Here is a 19505-nt window from a genome sequence, read left to right as displayed (position 1 = left end):
GTCCTGGTCTCTCTAATGCTCTTCTTTCTCTGGCTTCTCTGTGCCTGTGACTTTGTCTCTGTTGCCCACCCACCTGGGTGGGACCTCACTCATGCCAGAGGGCCCTTGCTTGGTCTTTCCTGAGGCTATCATCCTTTGACAGGGATGTTCATGGGGGAACCGTGGGGGGTTGCTCATGAGTCTATGGAACTGTCCAAGGAAGGTATGTTCAGCTGCAGAGGCGTAGAAGGGAAGTTCTCTCCTGGGGCAAGCAGAGAGCTGCTCCCCATACACTGGGTGGCCTGGGCCTCTGGCCTCTGAAAGAACCTGAGGGGCTTTTCTACTACAAACAACAACAAAACAAACAAAACCAAACCAACCAACAACAACAAAAACCCCAAACCAAAACCTCCAGGGCTCAAACAGAGTAAATCAAAGTCCTCACCAAGGCCCTGAAGGTGCTACAGGATCTGGCCTCCCGCCTCATCTCCTACCTCTCTCCCTCAGCCTTGCTGAGCCAGCTACATTGGCCTCCTCACTGTACCTCATACACCCTGGACGAATTTCCACTCTCGCACTTTTCCATCGGCTCTACCTCTGTCTGGGATACTTTTCTTGCAGATATTCATGTCCTCTAGGTGTCCGCTCAAGGATCACATGCTTTGAAAGACTTTCCTTGACCTGTTTCTAGAAATTGACCCCTCTATTTCGTTTTTCTGATTTAATTTTTAATCGCAGCCATTGCCAAAACCTGACAACTTCCTTACATTTTTGTGCTGTATGATCCCAATAGAATGTAAGCTCTGTGGGAGCAAGGTTTTCTTTTTTTTCTATGTCCGTTCGATTGTATTCCTAACAGCCACAATACTGCCTGACATCTAATTTGGAGGGAATTAATGAACGAATGAGAGAATGAGTAAATAAATGCAAGGCTGTGATGAGGCACATAGCTACACAGGCTAAAGGATCCTCCTAGGGAACATGTTCACGGGTGACAGGCTGGTGACGGAGTCGGAGGTCTTTATCTCACTTTCTCAGTGTCCTTGGGGCTCCTGGGAGATGGCCCCTTCCCTAACAGAACCAAAGATCCTGCTATCCCTCTGACCTATTACTCATAGTCAACCACAGAGGCCTGCCCCACACCAGGCCTCTAACCCCAGTCCTGTGCTCTAGCCTTCCTGCCCCTGCTCCCCCACTAGCCCCATTCTGCATTGCCCAGGGAGACACAAGCCAGCACAACGCCCAGCACATTAAAAAACAAAAAAAACAAAAAAAAACAAAAAACGCTTGCAACGCTCCCTGGTACAATGGTGGCCACTGGAGGGAGGTAAATTTCAGCTCAGGAAGATTTTTTTCCCCCGAGTCCAAGACTGCAGCGAGCTGTGGAGTTTGCATCCTGGTTCGGCCCTCCCTCCCTCTGGGGCCAGCCTGGAACGGCCCGTGGGCACGGGCTTCAAGCAGCCATTCCAGGTTCGCACCACCAAGGGGCGCTCGAGATGGAACAGGAAGAGTCTCTGGAAGTACCTCTCCGGGGCAAGGAGGTAGGACCGTCCTCGCCGGGAGGTACCATTAGGGAGGGGGCGTCCGATTTTGGAACAATCCATTGTGTAGGTGACAACACCGAAGGTCTGCATCAGCCACGGTTCCCAACGGAGGCGCTAATAGCGCCGCCGGGTCCTTCCCGCCCGCTCCACTCCATTCTCCTGGCCCATCTGAGCCCGAGTGGACACCCGGTGGGAGGCCGCAGCCTTCCCTTCACTTCGCCGATTCCACCCCTCCGTCTCTACATGGTCACGTCCAGTTGAGCAACAACCGGGCGAGGGATTGGCTCTCCACTGTGGGGGGCGGGGTCAGAGGCTTTCTACGCAGCGATTGGTTCCGGTGAGATGGCCGGAGTAAACCCTTCCGGGGCGCACGGTGCCTCCGAATTAAACCTCCTAGTCCCCGCCTCCGTCCTCGCCTACCCAGTTCCTATTGGTCGTCTGGCTGGGACGGGCAAGACGCTTGCAGAGCTGGAACTCAGGGTGAGGGGTGTGTGTGGTGTTTGTGTGTGTCCGTGTGTGTGGCCTTTCAGAGTGTAGAATTTTTCTCCGAGTTGAACTGCTCACCGACCGACTGCCCCGAGGGGCTGAAGATGCTGCCCTAGTCGGTGGCGAGGTTCGGCGCAACAGCTGGCTGGTAGCCAGTGTCTGGCGCCGGACGCGCGCGGTGAGTGTGCCGTCTTCACGTGAGCTCTTTCAGTCTTGTTCAGCCCTAACCCAGTCACAAGCCTAGTTGGGCGCGTCTGGCGCGGTGCCGTCAGTCCTCCAGATGCAATCAATTAATGTCCAGGACGAGGTCTGTGTGCTTGGTTGGCGTCCCTGCCTAGGAAGTAAAGTGTGTCAGGCAGTTTGGGGATGTGTATCGCTACAGATAGGTCAGTACAGATGCAGTTTGGGTACATTTGATCTTTCTGAGGCTTTTGGGGGATTGTTGAGTGAATGGGATATGCTGTCTGAGTGGATTGTGTACGCCATGGGATAAGGTGTTTTAGGCTGTGTGTCTGTATATCTGGGGGTGCACTTTCTGAGCGTTTTGTGCATTGGTGTCCCTGAGTTTGAGATCTCTATGTTGGCAGCTGCACCCTAGGGTGTGAGATCTCTGAGCTGTTTGTGATTCTGGGTTTCAAGTTGTGATGTCTCTCAGCTGCCTGGGGTGGGGGGCACTGTCTTAAGGTGTAAAGGATCTGAGCTGCTTGGAAGTCTGTGTCCAAGGTGTAGGTTCTCTGATTTGTCTGGGGGCTTTATCTGAAGGTTCTGTGATGTTTCCGAGTTGTTTGAACCTAAATGTCTTTCTGTTTTTGGAGGTCTTTGTATTGGCTTGGGAGGTGTCTGCATGGTTTGCGAGGCTCTCTAGGATGTGACGTAGCTGAGCAGATTTTTTAATTTGTGTCCTTAGAGGGAAGACGTTGGTCTGTTGACGTGTGGGAGTTGTCTCCGTGTGTACGATCTCTGTTGCTTTGGGGAGTCTGTGACTCAAGTTGTGAGCTCTTTGTGCAGAGATTTTGGGGATCTTTTTTAGGTTGTGTTCAGTGATCTGTTTTTGTTGTCGCTGGGTATCTGAGCTGTTTGGGGTCTGTGTCTCAGAAGTAAAATCTTTGACCTTTGTGGTTGTGAGGTCTCTGTCCAGGAAGCGAGGGTTTTGGAACGTGGCAGATATGATTCCAAAGCCCAGAGCCCCAAATCCTGCTTGTGTCATTGGGCAAGTCACCTGTCTCCTGAAGCCTAAATATGGATCACAATCAATAAAATGGGGCCAGTGCCTGTCTTGGAGGGTACCTGTGCAACTTAGAAGTGTGTGTCAGGGTCCTGACTCCCAGCCGTCCTTCCCCAAGAATTTTCTGATCACCTGCTGTGTGCCTGAGTACTTTTCTAGGAGTTGGAATACAACACAGGACAAAACTGACAAAGTCTCGCATTTCATAGAGTTAGCCAGTGAATATATGTTGACTATCAGAGGGTGGCAAGTGCTACATAGAAAGATAAGGCGGTTAGAGGAAAGAGTATGTGCGGAGCATGTTGTTATTTATTCAGGGTGATGAGGGAAGGACTCCCTCAGACGGTAATGACTGAGCAGAGGCCTGAGGAAGTGAAGGAGCAGGCCGGGGAACCACCTGCATTGTTAGAACATTGCAGGCAGAAGGTACAGCAGGTGCAACAGTGCTGAGGGGAAATCCACTGGGTGCGTTCCTGGATATCAAGGAGTCCTGTGATGCTGGCCAAAGCCCTCATCGCTGGGTTTGACACATAGAGCTCATTGAAAGGTGTCTGGTGTTGCTGTGTCTGTTTCTCCCACAACCTGTGAGGGAGGTGGTCTTCATCCCCATTTTACAGACAGAGGACCCAAGGCTCCGAGAAGCGCACGGAATCTGCTCTCCTGCTTACACCTGAAATTGCTAAAAGAGGGGGAAACCTTGTGCTCCGCCACGAGAGACAGAGGGCTTGAGTGTCAGAGCCGCAGGGTGGATGCCGTCCACCCTGGATGTCAGCCAGCCAGCTGATGTAAATGATCGTACGGGAATCATGACCCTCATTACCTTTCTACACTTGATGGAGGTCAGGACTGAGAAAGAACAGGGTTAGAGAAGAGAGGCAGGAAGAGGAAGCTGGAGAGCAGTGAGGGGAAACAAAAGCACTGGCTTCATGATATTGCCCAGATTTGGCCCAGTTCACCTTAATTAACTGATGGTACTGAGATATATTCACCTCTTCCCCTCCCCTTTCTTTCCCTTCTCTTCTCTTCTGTGCCTGAGCAGTTCAGCGCTAAAGCCATTCGGTGCTACAGAGCAAGGCAAGTGTGTGTGTGTGTAGGGGCATCCCATACTTGAGGAGTCAGAGCCCAGGCACAGTGACAAGGGCATCCATACATAGGAGCAGGCTGCACTGGGGACAGAGCCCAAGGTGGTGAGGAGGATGTCCCCGGGGATTGGATGGGGAGAAGGCTAACTGGCTCAAGGATTCTAACTCGAGTGGTGTATGGAGGTCGAGGTCAGGGAGTGGTTCAGCAGAGCATGTGAGGGTGGGCCTCTGTCGTGCAGGAGGGGTGGCTTATATACAGTGGGATTCATCAACTCAGTAAATGTGTAAAAAGATACTGGGAGACATGACTCTCACTTTCGGAAAAGGGAGTTTCAAATACAGAAGGGAAGAAAACAAATTCTGAGGTGTTACATTGGGATTGGAGGTCTCCATGTGAACTCATGCTTTTCGGTATGTATGTGTGCATATATGCAGAGACTGATAGATACAGATGTTCATACGCGTTTGTGTTGGGATGGCAGAGGGAAAGGAGAAATGAACCTGGCTCAACTTGTGGTACCAGTTATAAGGGACAGGTCAAGGAAGGATTGGCTGCTGTCAGAAGGACACACAAAATTGCTCAAAGGGGCTCCCACTGGAACATACTGGCGATAATTTTGTTTTTTCAGCTTTATTGAGATACTGTTGATATATAACATAAGTAAACGTAAGGTATACAAGGTGATGACGTGATACATGTATACACTGTGAAATATTTACTACGTAAAGTTAGTTAACACTCTGTTCTTTCACATAATGACCATTTCTTTTTTTTGTGGTGATAACATGTAAGATCTACTCTCTTAACTTTCCATATCTAATACAGTATTGTGAATGATAGTCACCATGCTGTCTATATACATTAGATCCCCATAACTTATTCATCTTCTGGCTGGAATTTTGTGCCGAAGACCAACGTTTCCCCCCAACCTCTGGCAGACACCATTCTCATCTCTATTTCTATGAGTTTGCTTTTTAAATTTCCACATATGTGACACCATAAGGTATTTATCTTTCTCTGTCTGACTTATCTCAGTATAAAGCCTTCAGGGTCCATCCATGCAGTTGCAAAAGGCAGGATTTTCTTCTTTTTTATGCCCAAATAATATTCCATCGTGTATCTATAGCACATTTTCATGATCCATTGATCCCTCCATGGACACTGATGTTGTTTCCATATCTTGGCTGTTGCTGCATAGTGAATCATAAAATCGGTGTTACTCCTCCAATTTCCTTTTTCTTTTTCAAAATTATTTGACTATTCTGCTTCCTTTGCCTTTCTGCCTAAACTTCGTAATCAGTGTATATTTCCAAAAAAGTCCTACTGGGATTTTTGATTGGAATTGTATTAATATGATGGATCCCTTTGGGACCTGTTGACATCTAAATTGTACTGACTTTACCAACCCATGAACACAGTATGTGTCTCCATTTATTCAGGCCTTCTTATACTTCTTTCCTCCGCCTTTTGTAGTTGAGGGCATACGGGTCCTGTGTATGTTTTGCTAGATTTGAGGGGGGAAGCTATTTTAAGTGATATGTGCCAGTGATTTCTGCTTTTTGTTTTGTTAGGTAATTGTTCATTGCTAGCATGTAGAAATTTGCTTGACTTTTTGTGTTGAGCTTGTATGCTGCAACAACGTTGAATGCACTTACTAGTTCTAGGAGGTTTTTTGTTTAATATCATGGGATTATCTATGTACATAATCATGTCATCTGTGAATTGGAACAGTTTTATCTCCTCCTTCCTGATCTTTCTTTTTTCTTTCCTTTCTGGAATGGCTAGGACTTCCAGCAAATATTGAATAACAGAGGGGAGAGTGGATATCCTAGCCTCATTCCTGGTCTTAGGGAGAAAACATGTAGTCTTTCTCCATTAAGTAGGATGGGAGGTGTAGGTATTTTTGTAAGATGTTTTAAATCCAGGTTAAGAAAACTCCCTTCTGTTCCTGGTTTGTGGAATGGTTCTATCATGAATGGCTGTTGAATTTTGTCAAATGCTTTCTCTGCATGAATTGATATGGTCATGTGTTTTTTTCTTTGATACGCTAATATAATTGATTTATTAATTGACTTTTAAAAAGATTTATTTACTTATTTTTGGAGAGAGCGAGAGTGCACGGGAGTGGGGTGGGGGGAAGGAGCAGGGGGAGAGGGACAGGCAGACTCCCTGCTGAGCATGGAGCCCAAGGCAAGGCTCGATCCTAAGACCCTGAGATCATGACCTGAGCCAAAACCAAGAGTGGGGCACTTAACCAACTGAGCCACCCAGGCGCCCCTATTCATTGATTTTTGAATACTGCACTGCCTTTGCTTTTCCAGGATAAACCCAACTGGGTCATGCTGTATTATTCCTTTGATATATTATTGAATTTTATTTGCTAGTACTGTCTTTGATTTTGGTATCGGGGTAATGGTGATCTGATAAAATGATTCAAGAAACATTCCCTGTCTTCTGTTTACTTGAAGGGGTTGTATAGAATTGTTGTTGTTTCTTAAACGTGTGGTAGGATTTTCCAGAGAAACCGTCAGGGCCTGGAGATTTCTTTCCTGAAAGTTTTTAAAAGATAAAAATTTTTAAATAAGATGTATGTTTTTCAGATAATCTGGGTGGTTTTTTTTTTCTTTGGTTGAATTTTAATAGTTGGTCTCTTTCAAGCAATTGATTGTTTCATCTAAGTTGCCGAATGTAGGTACGTAGAGTTATTTGTTAGAATCTTTTCACTGTAGAGTCTGTAACCTATTTCTTTCCTCATAGTGTTGTATCTTTCCTTTCTTTCTGTGTCAGTCTGGATAGAAACTTATGAATTTTATTGACCTTTTCAAAGAACCAGCTTTTGGTTTCAATGATTATTCTTTTCCTGATAACTGTTCTAATGTCTGTTTCCCGTATTTACTTGCTTTGAGTTTATTTTTATTTTCTTTTTCTACTTTCTTAAGGGGGAAGCTTTCATTATTGATTTGGGTCCTTGATTCTTTTCTAATGCAAACATTTGATGCTGTACATTTACTGCCCAACGCTGCTGTAGCTGCATCCTGCAAATTTGGATATCTTGTATTTTCATTTCCATTCAGTTCATCTGATAAAGGGTTAGTATCCAGAATATTTTCTAATTTCCCTTGAGACTTGCCCTTTGCACGCCCCATGGATTATTTAGAAGCGTATGGTATAATTTCCTTGTGTTTGGAGATTTTCCTCTCCACTTTTTCTTACATATTCGTAGTTTTTCTCTTTTGCTCAGGCAGCATTCTCCGTATGATTTCAACTATTTTATAACTTGTAATATTTGGCCTTCGGCTCAGGTCATGATCCCAGGGTCCTGGGATCGAGCCCCGCATCGGGCTCCCTGCTCGGCGGGAAGCCTGCTTCTCCCTCTCCCACTCCCCCTGCTTGTGTTCCCTCTCCCGCTGTGTTTCTCTCTGTCAAATAAATAAATAAAATCTTCAAAAAAAAAAAAAACTTGTAATATTTGTTTTAAGACCCAGGATGCAGGGTACCTTGGTGAAACTCCCATATGCCCTTGAAAAGAATATATTCTGCCACTGCTGTGGGAAGGGTTCTGCACTTGTCGCTTACGTCCAGGTAGTTCACGGTGTTGTTCAGTTCATCCACATATTGCTGATTTTCTCCTGTTCTTTCTGCACACCTTCTGCATCTGTTGAACTCTGCAGCTACCATTTGTAGATTTGTTCATTTATCCTTCCCTTCTGTCTGACTTGGTGATGTATCTTGAAGCACTGTTGTTGTTGGGTGTTGTGCAGAGAAGAGTTAACATAGCAGGCCTGAAACCACTATCCTTGCAGAGATCAGCATGCTGGCCCTTACCTTGCATCCGGGAACTTGAATTTTGGGAGGCTTCCCACCATTCCCTACCCGAGCAGGATGCTTTACTCTTCCTAAACTGTCCAAACAATATGTTTCATGCTAAACACCTGCTTTCCTTCTGGAAATCTGAAATCTCTGTACGTGCTAGGCAGAGTGTGTCTCTGTGTCCAGCCCCCAAAACAAACCTCAGACACAGTGTTAGCCATGAGCTTCCCTGGTAGACAGCGTTTCGTGTGACTTACCATGATTTGTGGCTGGAGGTACAAATAGCATGACTGTACTGGGAAAGGACTCTTGGAAGCTTGCACTGGTTTCCTCCAGATGTTACCCAGGGGACCTTTTCCCCTGAGTAATTTTGCTTTGTATCCTTCTGCTGTAATAAATCTTAGCCCGGAGGATGACTGTGGGCTGAGTCCTTTGGGCCCTCCTGGGGATTCAGCAAAACCAAGGGTGGTCTTGGGACATCGGAAACAGCGGTGGTAGCCGTGGGACTCACTAGCGAGAAGACCCTGCCTCACTAAAATGTGCTGAAAGGCTTCTCTGAGTAAGGGAAGGCTGATGCGGTAGAGATGATGAACCGTTTGTGCCCAGTGACTGTGGATATACCCACGGTATGAAACAGCAGCTGAACTGTTGTAGCCACCTTATGACTTGGGGCTTGATTTTCTCAGGGCCAGGGAAGAGGATACAGACCTTCCCAAAGGTGAGCTTTGGGTCAGCCAAAAGTGTTGAAAGTTTAACTTGCTCTCTCCTCCCAAGTGGGAGGAAACAAATTTAATCAGTTCCCTGAGCCGGAAAAAGCTTTCTGTAAACTAGAGGCAAAGACGGCGTGGGGGGAAAAGCACTCCAGCCTTTTCCTCACCTTGCTTACTGCTTCTGTGGCTGGCCCTCCCCCCATTCCAACCAGGAAGCCCCCTGGTCCCTGTGTGGTCACCGGTAAGTGTCAGTTTACTGCTAGCAGTTTCCATAAACTTTCAGTGAGAGGGGAAAAGGGAGGATTTCAAAATGGCTTCGAACATTGTGGCTGTTGGTGCCTGGATGCATTGAGAAAATTGATTCAAGATGTGAGGCAGGGCCGCTGTTCAATGCAGCTGCGCCCAGCAAGGGAACGACCTTTCCTAGCCTGGTCGCTGCATGAATGAGAGAGACAAAAGGGGCAGGAGGTGATGTAAACCCGTTTTGAAAATGTTGAAAATTCAGGATTTCATCCTGACAGTTCCTAATGATCACGAGTCTTTGTCGTTATGCAGTAGGTTTTTCCTATGCAAACGCTTTTGTCCCTTTTGAGAACAGGCCCTCCATACAGAAGGTTTAGAGGAGAGGAGGGGATAAGTAAAGAAATGTGAAAGTTCAATTTCAGAATCGTACACACTGATTTTGTAACAGTGGAGAAAACGCAAACCTGGCACCTGGGGAGAGGCAGAGGGAGGAAGCAAAGACATTAATGACCTCTGTGTGTCCAAACTGTTCCTGGAAACTGTTTTTTTTTTTTTTTTAAGATTAAATGTATTTATTTGACAGAGAGAGAGCACAAGCAGGGGGAGCAGCAGAGGGAGAGGGAGATGCGGGGCTCCATCCCAGGACCCTGGGATCACGACCTGAGCCAAAGGCAGACGCTTCACCCACTGAGCCACCCAGGCGCCCCCTGTCTATTTTGTTTTGAAGAAATACTCACAGTGCAGTCTTTCCAAGTGGCTGTGAGCACTTGGATGCAAACTGGCTGCTGAGCCTGCAGCCACACCTGCCAGAGCTGGGACTGTGGGACAGCAGGCGTGGCCCCAGCTCTTGGGCTTTGCCGGCGCAGCACTTCCACGTGACCTCCTCCCTCGGAAGGAGGTGAACTGGTGTGTGGACAGACCATACTTTTGGAACTGACTGCCTCCAGGCAGCCCTCTGAAAGCAAGGGCTCAGACGGGGAGTCCTGGAGGGGAAGATCCCTTGGTGGGAGGCCACAGCGAGGCCCTGGTGAGCTGTATTGCCTGATTCGTGTGTGTCCAGCTCTGGGCTCCCTAACACTTGTAAACTCTGTTTCAGGAGTGTCACATGTGCCCTCTGCGATTACACTTCGTGTGTGCGCGCTCTGCCTAGCCTGCCGCTGCCTCAGCCTGGAAGATTTCAGGTCTGCTTCTGCTTCCCGACCAGAGTGTGCTGTGCCTGAATTTGTGCTAAAAACAAGGTTCAGACAAACACTTAAGCAGTAAGTTATCTCTTTTACTACGTTAGACTTTTATGGTTGGTGAGAATTGTTTTAACTGGTCAAATCTGGGACCCCTGAGGGATGTAATGGGAGATGAGTACCGCAGGCTGCTGGGACCCTGCTGCAGGGGTCCTAAGACAGGCCTGTGGCACTTGCGTCCTGCCCTCCGCAGCCTGACGTGCTTCAGTCTGGACATGGTTCTGTCGTGTGGTTCGTCATTTTGACGCGGGGTCCAGCCATTCCCGGTTTCCTTCAGTTCCACAGGTGTGGACTGGCCTTCTGCTAAGTGTCGGGGCCTCCGGTCTGAGGACACCACGATGAACTGGGTGTGTGTCCAACCTTCCAAGAAGGAGGTAAGAGTCTGGTGAGGGAGACAGACGTGGAAGCAAAGTGGCAGTGGTTAAGCTGGTTTCGTTCGGCCACTCCTGGCAGATCACACGATGAACGTCTCCCACTGAATTCTTCCCGTCCTTTCCCAGCATATCCTGCAGAAGCTGCATCTGGTCCGTACACTTGGGTTCCCCTCCTCCTGTCTCCTCCATGCACAGCTGCAGCTACCGAGTGATAACTGGCATGTGGTCGCAGACTCAAAGCCAGGAAGGGAATGGCTTTCGCTGATGTGTTTTCCAAAACGGTCAAGGGTTATTGGTACCTTTCCAGGTAAAACAACATGCCAGTTTCCCTCAGTTTACAGGGAAGTTACATTCATGGAAAATCCAGTGTACTGAAGTCTCTGCAAAAAAGGTTTGCATCCCTGCAACTTTCCCTTCCTAAATGCCGGGACCTCCCTTTCATCATTTCAACAATCAAAATTGCCCTCTGAACTTTTCAAAATGTGCCAGTATTTTGGTTTAAATATTAAGTATTATTATGCAGGTACCCTCCCCCCAAAGCCTCGTATTCACAACCGAAGGACAGGAATGTTGTGGTCCTTGCCTGCATTTGGTCAGAGGAAATAGTGTGGCAGCGTGGAGTAGGGCACAGTACCCCCCAGGAAGGATTCCGGGCACCTTCCTCTTCTGTCTGCTTACTGTGATGAGAAAATGTTTCTGGGACAGCTAGGGTGTGAGGTAAAGCTTTGTTTCAGGGGTCACCACTGCCATGGGATGGCAGTGCCCAGGATGGTTTTGTGGTAGTCATGGCTCTTAGCTCCTGGACCTGGGCTTCTCTTCATTGATGAGAAGCCCTTCCACGTGCGGACAGCGGGGCGGGGGGTGGGGGTGGGGGCGTGGGGGCTGGGCTAGGGCTAGGGCTTGGGCTTGGGCTTGAAGCTACTGTCCTGTTTGGGCCAGCAGATGAGATCACAGACGGACAGCTACAAGAAGAAGAGGGAGACGATCTTCTAAGGTCAGGGGCAGGTTTCTGGCAGGGGAAGGGAAGACATTGGCCCCAAGTTCTGGTTGCTCCTGGCTGATGTGGAATGGAGTGTGGGTGCGAGAATGAGCCGAAGGCTGAGAGGAGGTGGGGATAATAGATCGCGTAACCTCACATCATATGGGTTACATGGTCCTTGAGAAAAGCCCATGCCATCGTGGGATCTAAATGTCATCTCCTGTCACCATCCCCATCCACTGGCCTTGAAGAAAATGGTTTTTTGTTTTTTGTTTTTTGTTTTCTTAAGATTTATTTTATTTATCTGACAGAGAGAGACACAGCGAGAGAGGGAACACAAGCAGGGGGAGTGGGAGACGGAGAAGCAGGCCTCCCGCCGAGCAGGGAGCCTGATGCGGGGCTCGATCCCAGGATCCTGGGATCATGACCTGAGCCAAAGGCAGACACCCAATGACTGAGCCACCCAGGCACCCCAAAGAACAGGGTTTTGAGATAGACAGAAGCCTTCAGGAAGAAAGGCCAGCGGGGTCATGATGTCTTCTCAGAAAATGCACTGCCCTGCCCTTGCTTTGCCTCTCATGCCGTGTTCATTATGTCCCGTCTTCTTGCCTGCTTTCAGGCTGGTCTTCTCATGTGCGTGTCTGTCAAGAAAGTCACTACCTTGGAGACAGGCTCGCTCCCAAAGGGGCTTAATAAAGTTCTTGAGTGTTTCCTAGGCAGAGTTAAAAATCACAGTCTAGGGCACCGTTGTGGCCTCACTAAATGAGATTCACTGGGTGTGGATCAGAGTGTGTGCATTTGTTTAAAAAGATTTTATTTATTCATTTGAGACAGAGATAGAGAGCATGAGCAGGGGGAGAGACAGAGGGAGAGGGAGAAGCAGACTCCCCGCTGAGCCAGGAGCCCGATGTGGGGCCCGATCCCAGGATCCTGGGATCATGACTTGAGCTGAAGGCAGACGCTTAACCATCTGAGCCACCCAGGCGCCCCAGCATGTGCATTTTTTCAAAGTTCCTGGGTTCTGACTCATGTGGACAGCTTGTCTGGGAACTACTGGAGCAGGGGAATGGTCCTGTTTTTCCTGCCGCCAGGCTTCTCTCTCCACTGTGAGGGTGCGGAAGCGACACCACTTTGGTGCCTTCTCTGGTGCACAAACCCAATGCCTTTGGCTAGGAGACTGATGTGCTGTCTGCTGTTCTAAGGAGGCTCTGAGAGTACTGTTTGCAGAAAGTCTCCTGAATCCAATCCTGTCGAGCTTCCATCTACGTGATTGCTGTTGAAATCACATTTCTGTTTCCTGCGCGGTTCCATGCTATGAAACCAGTCTGGTCTGGGTTAGCCGTTATTCTAAATATTTTGCAGTGGCCATTGGAGCTTACCATTGATTGAACAAATACACAGCAGGGTGAGTTTTCCACAGCGCCTTCAGACCTGTGCCTCCACCGCTTACAGCTGGGCGACACTGAGCACGTTCCCTAACGTCCGTGAACCTCGTTTCCTGTAGCAACATGGAAACGCTAGTTAGTGGTAAATGTAGCTGCTGCTTGGGGCCGTTTAGAGCACCTTCTATGTTAAGACAAGGAAAGTTGTCAGGACAGCGCCTGGCATGTGGAGAGCTGTCAGTCATTTCTAGCTGCTGTTCCTGTTGTCCTTCCCACATCTCCCTGAAGTGTGTTCCGGACAGATGGTGTTGAGGCTACCTCTGACTCACTGGAGGGACTTGGCACGATCACGCCAGCTCCTCAGGGACTCCAGAATCGAGTTGGGGGCGGGGGCACAGGGGAGGGCGTATGTTTCTCAGCATAGGGAGTATTCAGCTCTCCTTATGGGTGATTATGAAGTCCGAGTGGAAACTTCTCTAGGAAATTAGACCAAATGACCCGTTTGTACGTCTTGTACGATGGTTGGAAAAGTAAGTGGTCACTGGATAAGGATAGAACACGAGTCGGTGAATTTGCATGATCATGTCAAAGAGTGAAATTTAAAGGCCAAAGAACCTCATCACGTGGCTCCTTTTCTTGCTCTTAGTTCTACTGAATCCACTTCTCCTGCATCAGACGGTCACGGGTGAATCTGGGAACGCTATGAAACGGTTACTAGGTCAAATTGTCATCGGTAAGACTTTATTTCTCATGGAGTTCTCACGTGGCCTGTTTTATCGTGTGGATTTTTCTCTTCCACTAATATTCATTATTGATTGAACAAAAGGCCGATGTATTAATATGTTCTGAGCTCCATCATGAGGAGATGGTAAACGGTGTTTTTGGAGAGTCTGAGGAAAGGGGCGGTGGGGAGGGAAAGGGAGAGGGCGAGGTGAAGGTATACTGGGGGCAGGAAGAGAGAAGTCGTGGCAAACAGGAGGGGAGGATGAGGGGCGCAAGCAGAAAGCAGAAGTAAAGAGACATAGGAATAGAAGCTCACATGTCAGGAGGCTTACTATAGGCCTGGCATTGTTTTTAGCTCTTTCCCTACAGATAGAATTTTTTTTTAAGTCATTGACTAGTCACTGCAACACTGGGAGGTAAGTATTTTTAAGGTTGACATGCCCTGTTTACAGACCAGGAAACTGAGACACGTGGAGGTTAAGAGGGGAAGTAACTTACCCAAAGCCACCTAGCCAGCAAGGGCAGAGTCAGGGTGGTGGTACCCAGGTCAGAGAGAAACATAAAGAGACGTGGGATTTGGCCCTAAACTGCAGTGCACCTCCGTGTCCGGTGTCCTCTGGCTCAAAAGACAGGTGAACGTGTGCAGCAACTTAATCTGATTACACTGGATCTGGGTATGGATTGAACATGATGTCTCTTCAGTGCATGAGACCCTGTGGGGTGACAAGTCACTCTAGGCACATCACTAAGTGGGCGTCTGGTTCATATCAAGGTCTGTACATGTGGACGTCAGCATCAGTATCCTCATCGTCATTATCATGATGGACAGTAGTTTATGGTATAACGTTAGGAAACAAAACAGCAGATGAAAGAGTGTAGATGACCTCCCCACTCCAATCTCATAATTTAAAAAATGCATAGCGTGAAGCCTGGAAGAGAGTACACCACATTAAGTCATTTACCCTAAGTGTGAGATGCTAGATAATTTGCAAATAACATTTTGTTCACTGTTTGATTTGCTGTATCTTCATTCTTATTGCACAGCCAGTGTCTCTGGTACGAGTTTCAAGTCGTTTTTATGAAGACTCCAGCTTTGATACCCTTGCCAGGTGAAAACCCAGTCTGGGCATTTAATGCAGAGAGGAGCGATGTGGTACAGTAGAGAGGAGCAGCGGGGGAAGCAGAGAGCTTTGGATGGAAGGTTAGCTAAGTCTGCAAGTGCTATGAAATCGCCCCAGAGGATGCAGGCTGAAACCAAACCAAACCAGACAACAGCTTGCATGTCCCTGAGAGGAGACGGTTGTGCCGTTGAGATGAGGGATCTGCACTAAGATTTCTTAGGCTTTCATTCTCTTTTGGCCCCTGCGGTGCAGCGGGGCAGCGTGTGGTTCTTATGAGGCAGCACTGCTTTGCACCACGCTGTGCATGAGAGTGGCATCCTCACCTGAAGCATTCTCCTTTTGTGGGCCAGCTGGAGTAGTTTTCTTGACGTCTGGAAGCTTACAGATTCAGATGAGAAAGCAGAAAGAAAATACATCGTCCAGTAGTTAGATCCAGCTCTCCTCCAATAGACGCCTACATCGCCAGTGAGGCGCATGCACAGGTGTTGTAGTCACTGGTTGGGAATTAGCAGGTTGGGTTGGGAGACTCAAAGGAGAACCATGGAAGTGAATAAAAGGTGAGAAAACACGTCAGGAGGGGACGAACGGCAAAAAACCTATTTTCTGGCCTTGCTTTTCTGCTAAGAGAGTAGCGTGCTCCATTATTGTGGGGAGAGAGCGCCCTGGCCCGAGGTCTGGGAGGGAATTACTGAGCGTGGTGATGAGCAGTCTGAGGACCCACCATTGGCGGTAACAAGGGGACACTGAGTGTGTGAAGGCACAAAGGTCTCAGCCTTGACCTTAGACTCGGAAAGCTTCTTAGCCCCGCTGACAGTCATGCTACTTCACCTTACAGAAGCTCAGAGCCACCATCCAGCAAAACTGCTGGTGCTCCTCCACCTCCTAATCCAGGTCAGGGTGTGTGCCCAGGCACTGCTCACTGATCTGCATGAGTATGATGGCGACCGTGTGTGTGTGTGTGTGTGTGTGTGTGTGTGTGTGTGAACACGGGGAGACTCCATTCATTTAACTGTGATTGACCGTGTGTGTGTGTGTGTGTGTGTGTGTGTGTGTGTGTGTGTGTGTGAACACGGGGAGACTCCATTCATTTAACTGTGATTCACCAAGTTCCCAACCACTATCTAGACACTGTGTTGGGTGCCTGGGGGATAGAATGAATAAAGACACTTCCGTGTTTTCGTGGCGTTTATGCCAAATCAGAAGAGAATAGTTCATCTAACCATCATACACAGAAACATAAAAATTACCCCCGTGATTAGTGGTGCCAAAGAGGTGCATTTTATGGAGGTATGATTGATAGGTAGAGCTGCATGTATTTCATGTGTACCACTTGACGAGTATGTATGCAGATATCTGCCATCACTGCCATCAGGGACGTAGATGTAGCCATCACCTCCCACAGTTTCCTGCCACCCCATTTGTTTTTTTGTTGTTGTTGTTCTTTTTGGAAAGGATAACCATATTTACTCATTAAATGCCAGTTAAGTTTTCTACAACACAACTTGAAAATACCCAGCATGCATGTTTAATCTCAGTACAATGGTTTCAAGACCAAGTGTACATGTTACAAGCATCAAGGCTAGATTACAAATTGTCATAGTCATCATCGTCATCATCATCATCTTCTCGTTTTCAACGCATTTGATGATTCATTGGCAGTATTTTCTGATGACACCATGTTAGTGGTAATAAGAATGTTTTTAGACCCAATTAATGATGGATTAATCAGAACATTCTGAACTGCGGATGTTGCAGGAATTGGTGCTTTTACAGTTGGGGACTGTGAAGTGGGCACCTGTACTGTAAACCTTTGCCCTGTGAGGGACATTGGAGTCCCTACTTTAGTTGACACAGACATGGTTTTGTGGGGTTGGTGTGCCAAGTGTGGGAGTACTTGGTCTGCTAGTAACTGAACCAACACCTAACCGTGGAACTGTTATTCTTCCCGCAGAAGTAGATGCCTTTTTTGGTAAAGATTTAAGTCTATAGTTTGGAGCAGTCAAGCAGTATCTATCAGGTGGCAACCTGGGGCCTGAATATGGCTTGATTAATGGCAAAGGAGTTTGATTTCTTTGCCTTGCAATATCTAATAAAAAATCTCTTGGGGGAGGAGAGGTAAAAGACTGATCAGCACGACACTGGATGGCCAGTCGCACATCATCTGCATCAACAGTGGCTTTCTTAGCATGGCTGGAATAAATTTTTGCATCATCTAGAATTGTGGTCACATTTCGGAAGGCAAACTCCAACATCTGATTTATAACTCTTGGCTCATACTCTGTAATCCCCATATCCTTCAGGATTTGTGCCATCATCTGTGCATCTTTCGGCATGCTCTTGGGAGAAGCCATCTTGCCAGACTCCACGATATCCGTTGATCAGACTTCTCGAGCTAAATCACCCATATTAATGTATTTCAGTCCTGATCTTGATGCAAGTTCTTTGCCTAGCATGGTTTTTCCAACCCCTGGTGTACCGGTGAGCAGGATGTTCGGAAGCAACATGGTCCTCACCGCGCTGGCTCCGGGCGTCTAGCCCCGTTTGTTTTTGTTGGTGTGGTTGTTACTATATTATCATCATTAGTGGTAAGGACACTTAACATAAGATCATCTCTTAGCGATTTTAAGTCTACAACACGGTATCATCAGCTAAAGGCACTGTGCTGTAGAGTAGATCTCCAGAACCTGTTTTTCTGGCATAATTAGAACTTTGGACCTTTGACCATCACCTCCCCACTTACCCCTGCCCCAACCCCTGGCAACCATTGTTCTGCACTCTGCTTCTAAGAGTCTGTTTTAGATTGCATGTATAACTGAGATCACGCAGTGTTTGTCTTTCTGTGTCTGCTTTATTTTACTTAGCCATCATGCCCACCAGGTTCGGACGACATGCTCTTATCCGTAGAAAACCCTGAAGACTCTGACAAAGACCAAACCAGACCAAAACAACCGTTAGAACTAAGGAACAAATTCAGTAGTGTTGCTTTCATTTTTAAAGAGTTTACGGGATATGAGATTCTTGGTTGTTGAGCCTTTTGAATGATTATCCCACTTCCTTCTGGCCTCCATTGTTTCTGCTGAGAAGTCTGCTGTTAATCTGATTGGATTGCCCCCATAAGTGAGGGGTCATTTTCTCTTGTTGTTTTCAAGAGTTTCTCCTTGCCTTCGGCTTTCAGCGTTTTTCCTATGATATGTCTGAATCTCTTCTCGTTTCTCCTGTCTGGAGTTCCTTTAGTTTCTTTCAGGCAGTTTCCTTTTGAATATTTTTTCTGCTCCTTTCTGTCTGTGTTGTGGGATTCTCATCCTCTCTGTGGGCGTTCCTAAGAGTGTCCCACATTCCTGTGCAGCTCAGTTTATTTTCCTCATTTGTCTTCCTCTCTTTCTCCAGATTCTGTAATCTCTATATGCCTGTCTTCAAGATGGCTAAATCTTTCTCTGGTAGTTCAACAACTGTTGCTCTCCTTGAGTGAATTTTTGACTTCAGTTATTGCACTCTTTGACTCCAGAACTTCTATTTGGTTCTTTTTGATAATTGTTCTCTCTTTATTGTTATTCTCTATTTGATGTGACATTTTCATCATACCTTCCTTTACTTCTTTGATTGCGGTTTCCTTTTGTTCTCTGGACCTATTTATAACAGCAACTTTGAATTCCTTGTCAAATCTGACATCTGGTTGCAACCACAGGCAGTTTCTGTTGCTCGCTTATTCATACTTCCCTGTTTCTTTGCATGTATCCTAAGTTTTCTTTCTTGTCTGGAAACCTGACAATCGCCGTCTAAAATATTATAGCAGTTCTGGGTACTGGACCGTCACACCCCTTCCTGGATTTGTTATTGCTGTTAGCTTGTTTAGTTGTTTAGTGTCTGGCTGGTTTATTTAGAGTCTGTTTTCACTCCTTACTGTCCCCCTAGCCTCGCCCCCCATCCTAGCTGTGTTATGCTTCAGATTTGACTCCTCAGGGAGAGCCGACACGGGTATGCCCACTGTCACCTTGGGGTGACTGGTTTGGGCAGGGCTGTCTTTGATTGTCTCTTTCCCTGACCAAACCCAGCTGTCCAGGTCCGCTAACTGGGGGCTGCTTCTACTGTTTTCAACAGTGCCCTGGCTATATTGCTTCATAATCTGAACCTGAACCTGAAATCCCCACTCCTTTGAAGGGCCAGCTGTCAAGGTTAGTGTCTGGGATTTTGTTCCGACCCTAGGCAGGCTCCTTCCAGCTGTCTCTTCTCCCTGATTGTGTCAGGTAATCCAGCCAGCCTACAGTTGATCCTCTATGTCCAGGAATTCCACCAGTCTCCTCCGGGGTTGCCTTTTACCCCACGGCCTCCACTGTTTTGAAAGTGCCCCTAGGCCTAACCTTCAAAACACTCCATTGCAGATGGAATTCATTCCTCTGAGAGGAGCTCTCTGCTTCAAAACCTCTGAGCCACAATTCTGTAGTTGGGGAGTGGGGACGATGGTGGCACACTTCCCTTTTCCTGTTTTTTAGTAGTATACTATGTAGTGTTGCTTTTTACAATGTCCGTTTTTGATTGTTTATGGCCGGTATATACAAACAATTGACTTTTGCATACTGATTTTGTATCTTGTTACTTTGCTAAACTGGC

The 19505-nt window shown here is 47.3% G+C and overlaps 1 protein-coding gene and 1 pseudogene across 11 annotated transcripts in view; one reads left to right on the top strand and one right to left on the bottom strand.

Annotated features, from left to right (window-relative positions):
* Positions 1–1885: 1885 nt before the first annotated feature.
* Positions 1886–19505, top strand: part of FAM156B (family with sequence similarity 156 member B) — a 43390-nt gene continuing 25770 nt past the window's right edge. Inside the window, exons 1-4 of one of the 11 annotated variants that reach the window (XM_027608577.2) lie at positions 2012–2187; positions 10177–10339; positions 10596–10692; positions 10819–10999. The gene's annotated coding sequence lies outside the window, so the exon portion shown is untranslated. The other 10 variants (XM_027608576.2, XM_027608578.2, XM_027608575.2 and 7 more) reach the window with 10 other exon arrangements.
* LOC118356542 lies at positions 16482–17445 on the bottom strand (annotated as a pseudogene).

Source organism: Zalophus californianus, chromosome X, assembly GCF_009762305.2.
Source record: "Zalophus californianus isolate mZalCal1 chromosome X, mZalCal1.pri.v2, whole genome shotgun sequence".
NCBI lineage: Eukaryota > Metazoa > Chordata > Mammalia > Carnivora > Otariidae > Zalophus > Zalophus californianus.
The sequence above is the reverse complement of the archived record's forward strand: the minus strand, read 5'-3'. Positions and strand labels throughout refer to the sequence as shown.